The sequence below is a fragment of the Elephantulus edwardii genome, unplaced genomic scaffold, assembly GCF_000299155.1.
Source record: "Elephantulus edwardii isolate Elephantulus edwardi_28Jun2011 unplaced genomic scaffold, EleEdw1.0 scaffold00410, whole genome shotgun sequence".
Classification (NCBI taxonomy): Eukaryota; Metazoa; Chordata; class Mammalia; order Macroscelidea; family Macroscelididae; genus Elephantulus; species Elephantulus edwardii.
The window spans coordinates 768,627-775,659 of NW_006400160.1; the positions used below are offsets into that span (position 1 = coordinate 768,627).

Consider the following 7,033-nt stretch of genomic DNA (forward strand, 5'->3'; position numbering starts at 1 on the left):
CACAGGGTATGGCAACTGCTGCTTCTTCGGTGATGAAATGATTAAATAAATGTCGCTGACAAGGAGGGCCAACTGTTGGGTTGGTTCCATAATGGTAAACACCATTTATAAACCCAGGGTATTTTTTTTTTAGTGGTCCAGCTTGGAGGTGTCTGTGTGACTAAATCTGCCCAATCCTTCAGCCTCTCCCACAAACATTGGCTGGCCAGCCAGTTCTTTTTTTTTTAAAAAAAAATAAATAACAGTCAGCTTTGAGGCATGCACACCCCACCCCCCCAAAGAGGGCCATTTGTGAGATAAGACACTGTCAGGAATGCTTGCCTGGGACATTGTCCTCAGCTCCCAGAATGACTCCCAGGCCCTTATCTACTCCTCTTCTGACAAGTTTTGTGATTTTTTTTTATTTCTTACATCCAGGATCTAATCCAGCATAGCTTCTAACTGCTGATGGTCCAGTGTGGGTAGATTTTAATCAGAGACTTAATAGCATTTGCTCAATTAATGTTGTGAGACATTGATATGAAATAAGGTGGGATTATTTATTTTACACATGAGTCCTCCGGTTCCCTTTTGAAGGGAAGGGATGATTCACGTAAAGCACCAAAGATTCATTGTGCTTTTTTCCTTTTTTAGATAAAAATTTTTGTTTTAGTTGTCATTTTAACAAAAATATACAGAAAAATGAAGACTTTTTTATTCTTTCATTGGTGCACAATTTACCCCTTCCACCTCCCCAATTTGACTTTTTAAAGATATATATACACTAGTTTATTTACAAAATTTGAATATTCTGCAGTCCATTGGACGCCAGAAACTTTGCATATCAGCCCACTGGGAAGGTTGGCTGTTCACCAAACCACATCCCCTGACACTTTGGAGAAAGAGAGGCCCTAGCCATCAGCTTTCTTTCATAAAATGACCAGGACACCCTATCACATCATTTTGCTGTCACACAGGGGTGCTGTGAGAGACATTTCTTTCCACTGTGGGGGCCGGTCATGGCAGTCTGAACCTGCACAAAATCATTTTCAAAGTGACCCATTTCAAAGTCTACTGATGAATTGCATAGTGTTGTTGAGAACCAGTTAGTCAAACTCTTAGCTGATGTTCCAGAGCATTTTCTGTTTGTTTGTTTTGTGGTATCTCTGCCCAACTTTTGTGTCAGCCTATACTTTTTTCCTAGAATGAGTCTGTGAGTATGCTCTTTTTCTAGATTCTGAAATCTTTTAACTAGGATTGATACCAATTTTCTGAGCATTTAGTAGAATTGTCCTGCAAAGCGTAAAGCTTTCTGTTCTGGCAATTTATTTTTTGTTGAGAGTTTATGATTTGCTCCTTTTTTTTTTTTTTTTTAGATGGGTCTGTTTAATTGTTCTCAGCCTGGATCAGTTTGGGTAGGGTGTGAATTCCTAAGAATTTGTCCCATGTCCTCTAGATTTTCACTTTATTCACATGCAACGTTTTATCATATTCTGTCATTATCCTTGTAATTTTGGTTGATTCTGTTGTGATGTGGTAACCAAGCGGTGAGTGCCCTGACTTCTCACCTTTCACCCTGAGAAAGACTTAAGCCAGGGACGGCAGACTGGAGAAGACATTGTTTAAGCTGTCACCGTCGTGCAGTGTCCACAATTTCAGTGTCTCTCAAAAGGACAGATTTTACATACAGCGTAGAGATACGTCGAAGGGCCCTGGTGGGGTCTTGCTGAAAATAATTCTGGTGTCGGCAGAGACCTTTTTTTTGAGGTGAGCTGGGAAGACAGGCAGAGAGACAGAAGGGGAGGTAAAAGGCAAAGACAGATTTCTTTCAAAAAGTGACATCCCAGGGGAAGAGATGGGTGTTCCTCTGAAAAAGGTCATGTCATGATGGGGGCAGCCTTGGTCTGATGTGCCACTTTCTGATGTCTCTGGGCTGCCTTGGGGCCAGAGTCTGGGCCAGTGAAATGTGATCCTGTTGGCTGCAGGAGGGTTTTTCTTTGGGTCCACTGTTCTTTTTGGTGTCACTCATGTAAACACTGAAACATGAATTTCCTCTCTCAGTCGTGGTGTGGGCTGCTTTGACCCTGTGTCAGAACTGAACACGATGTCTCCTGCTGTGTTCCCTTTTCCTGATGGCTTAGGATTCCCCAGACAGGAGCTTCTGCTTCCCCGATCCCATCACAGATGGCCAGCATGGAGGCCTGGAGTGCCCACTGCAGGAGAGGAAGAGCCTCGATGGGGTGGATTGATTCAGTGATTGGGGTCATCAGGGTGGGTGTGTCGGAGACAAGGTGGTTGGCGTAGAACAGAGCAGGGTTTAGGGCTGTTGTGCACAGGGTCGCTTTGAGTTGCAGGCGACTTGATGGCACATAACAATAACAAGAAGTATGTCAGTAAATTTGTGACTGTATTGGTACAAACAATGTTAATTTTTTTTTTTTAAACATCTGTGGTCATTTAATTTTTTAGTTTGAGTGGTGACTGGACCTCTACCGACCTGGGATATTCCAGCGTGGGCAGTGTGTCCCTGTGCAATAGCCAATGTGTGTCCAGGTTCAGCACCGGATCTGTGTCCAGCATTTCATGTCCTCTCCCAGATGTGTGTTTAGGTCTGTAAGGCACATGGGTCCTGCAATGTACGTGTATCCATGTTTATAGGATGTGTGTCCTGGTCGCCCAGTATGTGATATATTTCTGTGTCCAATACCGAACACTTGGGTGCAGTACGGAAAATTTATGTGTCCACCAGGGGGCGATGAATTGCAGCACCGGATGTGCTTGGTCCGTCCCTGAATTGTGTCCGTGTCCCATACCGGATGTGTACCTTTGTCCGTTTCTGAAATGTGTCCGTGCTCCCTACCGGATGTACTTCTTGGTCCGTTCCTGAAATGTGTCCGTGTTCCCTACCGGATACACTTTTTGGTCCGTCCCTAAAACATGTCCATGTTCCATACAGGATGTGCTTCTTGGTCCTTCTCTCAAAAGTGTCCGGGTTTCGTCCTAAAGGAACTGCGTAGGGTGGTTCTGTTCTGGACACTCTGGTCCCCTGTTCCTTATCTTGACCACTAGATGGCGAACGTGGGCTACTCTCCGGGATGCCTGGACCCTGCTTTCACCTTCGTTGTCCTGGTCTGTGAAGTGGACACTGGGCACTTGGTCTCTCGGGGTCAAAGTGCTGTTGTTTCTTCTCTTTGTCTCATGCCGTTGTCTTGATGCATTTTGCTTTAGCCTGAGTTCAAGTTCAGTCTCCCCAGCGTCATGTACTTGCAAGTCACCCTTCTTCCCAACTCTGCTCATTTCCATGAAATCGGTGCTTGGGGGCCTCCTTTCCTTCCTTCAGCCATACCGTTGCCGGGGAAATGGGCTGAGAAAATAGGTTTCAGCCATAGACACCCTAATTCAGGAGATGGGTTGACATGGGGGCCGTTGCCATGGGCCCAAGTGTGTCCCAGACGATGAGGATGACACAGGACACAGTTCAGATCTGTTCACGGGCTCCTAAAAATCAGAATAGACTTGAGGGCACCCGACAGCAAAAACGTCAAAAATATTGGACACATCCTTGGCTTTAAAATAGCAGTTTTATTTATTTTTATTTTTTAATTCTTATTTTTAAAATTTATTCTTTTTACAGACATTTATATTTATTATATTTTGAATAGAGATTATTTTTCTTTCTATTTCTATTTACATTTTTCTAAATTTGTAAATATTATGTACACTTTTTCTAAATGGAATTTTATTTTAAACTTTTTATTACTATTTTACTATTTATTAATTACTTTCTAGGCAACTTTGACTCAGTGTCCCTTGAACTGTGGCCTATCACCAAGAAGGAAGATTTTTTTAAATGTTCGCAAATCTTGTCTCCAAGCGAAAGGGCTGAAGGGCTATTTTTTGGCTAGGTCTAGGATCTAGGGATGAGCTCATGTGGATCCAGCACTTTTTAGGTGGGGAAATGCGGCGTGATCTTTACAAAAGGAGAAATGCAATAAATCAGTGGTTGCTCACCCACCGGTGGCCTCCAAGCTGCGTCTCCCTAGTGACACTGTTTGATCATCACAGAGGATGTGCTCCTGGTTTTTCTCTTTTTTTTTTTCCCCAAGAGGGCGACTTCAGGAACGTCCTACCAGGGTTACAATTTGGCACCTGCATGTATTTAGGAGAATTAAAGATTGCTTAAGAGGGAACATGTGCGAGGTACCTAACTGATGTAAGATGTGTTCCTGGGCTCTGTGATACCTACATTATTAACCCTAATGTATTAACTTTCAGGTCTGAGCCGCCTCGAGAAAAATCTTGTCACGATAAAACGAAAATGTAAAAGTCTAGAGGAAAACCCCATATAATTGTTTAAAATTTAAAGCAATGTATAGTTTTCTTTCCTGTTTATTGAAAGTTCACCTATGATACAAAAGTGAAGGTCTTTTTTTTTTTTTTCTCCCCTGAAATTGTGATTTGAATAAAACTTTGTCTCTTAGGATCTTATTGGCTTTACTCTTTGGTGTCTGATCCACCGTGAGTTGATTTTTACACTCATCGTGTTTTATCAATGGCTCTGTGCCCACTGTTATCCTGCCTTTGCAAGTCCCCAGTTCCTTCAGATCTTTTCTCTGGCCATGATACTTTGTGGCCTTGTGATTCTTCTCGTTCCCCACTCTCTCAGTCCCATTCTTCCCTTCTTCCCTCCCTCCCCTCCACACTTGGGTTTTTTAATCCACATCTTACTAGTTATCCTTCTGTTTTTATGGTAGTCTTAAGCAGTATTTGTCCTTATGATTCTGAGTGAGTTCACGCAGCATATATAGTTTTGTTGTTATGTGCCATCGCGTATGACTCATAGCGCCCCCGTGAAGAGGCATCGTGCACCCTGCACTATTCCGTGCCATTCTCATCATCCCTGAGACCCTCCAGCCCAAGTCACAGTGTTAATTGATCTGGTTGATGGTCTCCTTTGCTGACCCTTCACCTTTCTAAGCATGCTGTCCCTTTCCAAAGAATAGCCTCACCTCGTCCCTATCCAGAGTGTGAATGATAAAGCTTCCTCACCCCTGACTCTAAGGAGCACTCGGGCTGCACCCTTTTGAGGACATAGCTGTGTGTTTTCTTTGAACAGTCTATGGGATACTCAGGACGCTTTTCCAACACCACAGGTCACAGGCATCCAATCTTCTTCTGTCATCTTTATTCCTTTTCCAGCTCTCAGATGGATAGCAAGTGAGTGAAAAGACCAGGGCCGGAATCAGATGCACCTTAGTCTTTAGACTGACATCATTACTCTTCCGTCTTTTGGGGAGCTCCCTGGCAGTGGACATGCCTAGTGTAATATAGGTCCCCTGATTTCCTGACTGCTGGTACCAAGGGTGTTGACTGTGTTTCCAAGCACGATGAAATCATTGATGGCTTCACTCCCTTCTCCATCTATCATCATGTTCCATTCACCTACTTTCTATTTGGATAATCATTGATATCTATTGTTTTTCCTTAATATTCACTGTGTTTGATGCAATCCTTCATCTGCATTATATTTAAAACAATGGCTATTGCTCTGCCTATTATTACCTTGTCTTCTGCAGTCCCTGAGTTGTAGGTGACTTGAGGGCACATAACAGATAGCAGTGACTAATGAGGAACCTCTCATTGGTGGCATAGTGGTAGGACATTATCAGCCTGAAGATACATCATTTCAATTCACTCGCTAGTGTCAGGATGGAAGATGGGCCATCTCCTCCCATGGGATTGATTGCCTCTGATAACCTGTTGGAGGATCAGCTGAAGCACCTTCCCATCAGAGAGGAATGAGTTTAGTGAGGTTGGCGCCTAAGAATCAGAGGGAGTTGTATTTAGGTAATTCAAGGGTCCGTTATGTCTCTGGAGGTAGTACCAGGTAGGTGACTTCAGGAGAAAGATGGGCGGCCTACATCTGCACAGGGTACAGACTGGGAGCCCTGCTGGAGGGTCAGCTCAGCGTCACATCCCACTGGATGGCAGGGAGGGAGGGAGGGGCGGGGGAGGCCTGTTTCCAAGTGTTTACTTATTATTAGATGTGTCAGTAAACAGCTGTCCATGTCAACAGAAATGATAAAAAAATACAGCATTTTTTTGGAACGTCTGTGCTTTGTTAATTTTGAAAATGATTGTTTGAGGCCTGTTTTTGATGCCTTTGAGCTGTGGTGTTCGATAAGAGTATTGACTTAGACCATGGACTGCTAAGAAAACAAACACGTTTGTCCTGGAAAGGGTGAAAGCAAGCTGCTTCTTGGAGGCAAGGATTCTAAAACTTCGTCTGACATACTCTGGACATGTTGCAAGGAGAGACTAGGCCTTGGAGAGGGACGTCATGCTTGGGATGGTGGAGGTGGGCAGTGCAGGAGGGGAAGACCCCCAATGACGTGGATTCATTCTGTGATTGGGGTCATCCGGGTGGGGGTGTGTCGAAGACAGTGCGATTGGCACAGGACACAGCCGAGTTTAGGGCTGTTGTACACAGGGTCGCTTTGAGTTGCAGGCAACTCGGTGGCACATAACAATAACAAGAAGCATGTCAGTAAATTCGTGACTGTATTGATACAAACGATGTTAATTTTTTTTTGGTGAAACATCTGTGGTCATTTAATTTGTAAGTTTGCTCAATGGGGCGGCGCTACCGACCTGGGATACTCCAGCATGGGAAGTACGTCCCTGTGTGATAGCAGATATGTGTCCAGGACCAGCATCGGATCTGTGTCTAGCATGTGATGTCCTGTACCAGATGTGTGTTTAGGTCTGGTAAGGGATGTGTGCCAAGGGTCCTGCAATGTAACTGTGTCCATGTTTTGTACGATGTGTGTCCTGGTCACCCAGTATGTGATATATTTCTGTGTCCAATACCGAACACTTGAGTGCAGCCCCGAAAATGTATTTGTCCACCAGGGGGCGGTGAATTGCAGCACCAGATGTACCTGGTCCGTCCCCGAAGTGGGTCCGTGTGCGGCACCGGATGTGTGTCATGGTCCGTCCCCGAAGTGTGTCCGTGTGCCGCACCGGATGTGTGTCATGGTCCGTCCCCGAAGTG

At 44.5% G+C, this 7,033-nt stretch overlaps 1 pseudogene; it reads right to left on the reverse strand.

Moving 5' to 3' along the window:
• Positions 1–6,969, reverse strand: part of LOC102877658 — a 79,750-nt pseudogene extending 72,781 nt beyond the window's left edge.
• Between the last annotated feature and the right edge of the window lie 64 nt (positions 6,970–7,033).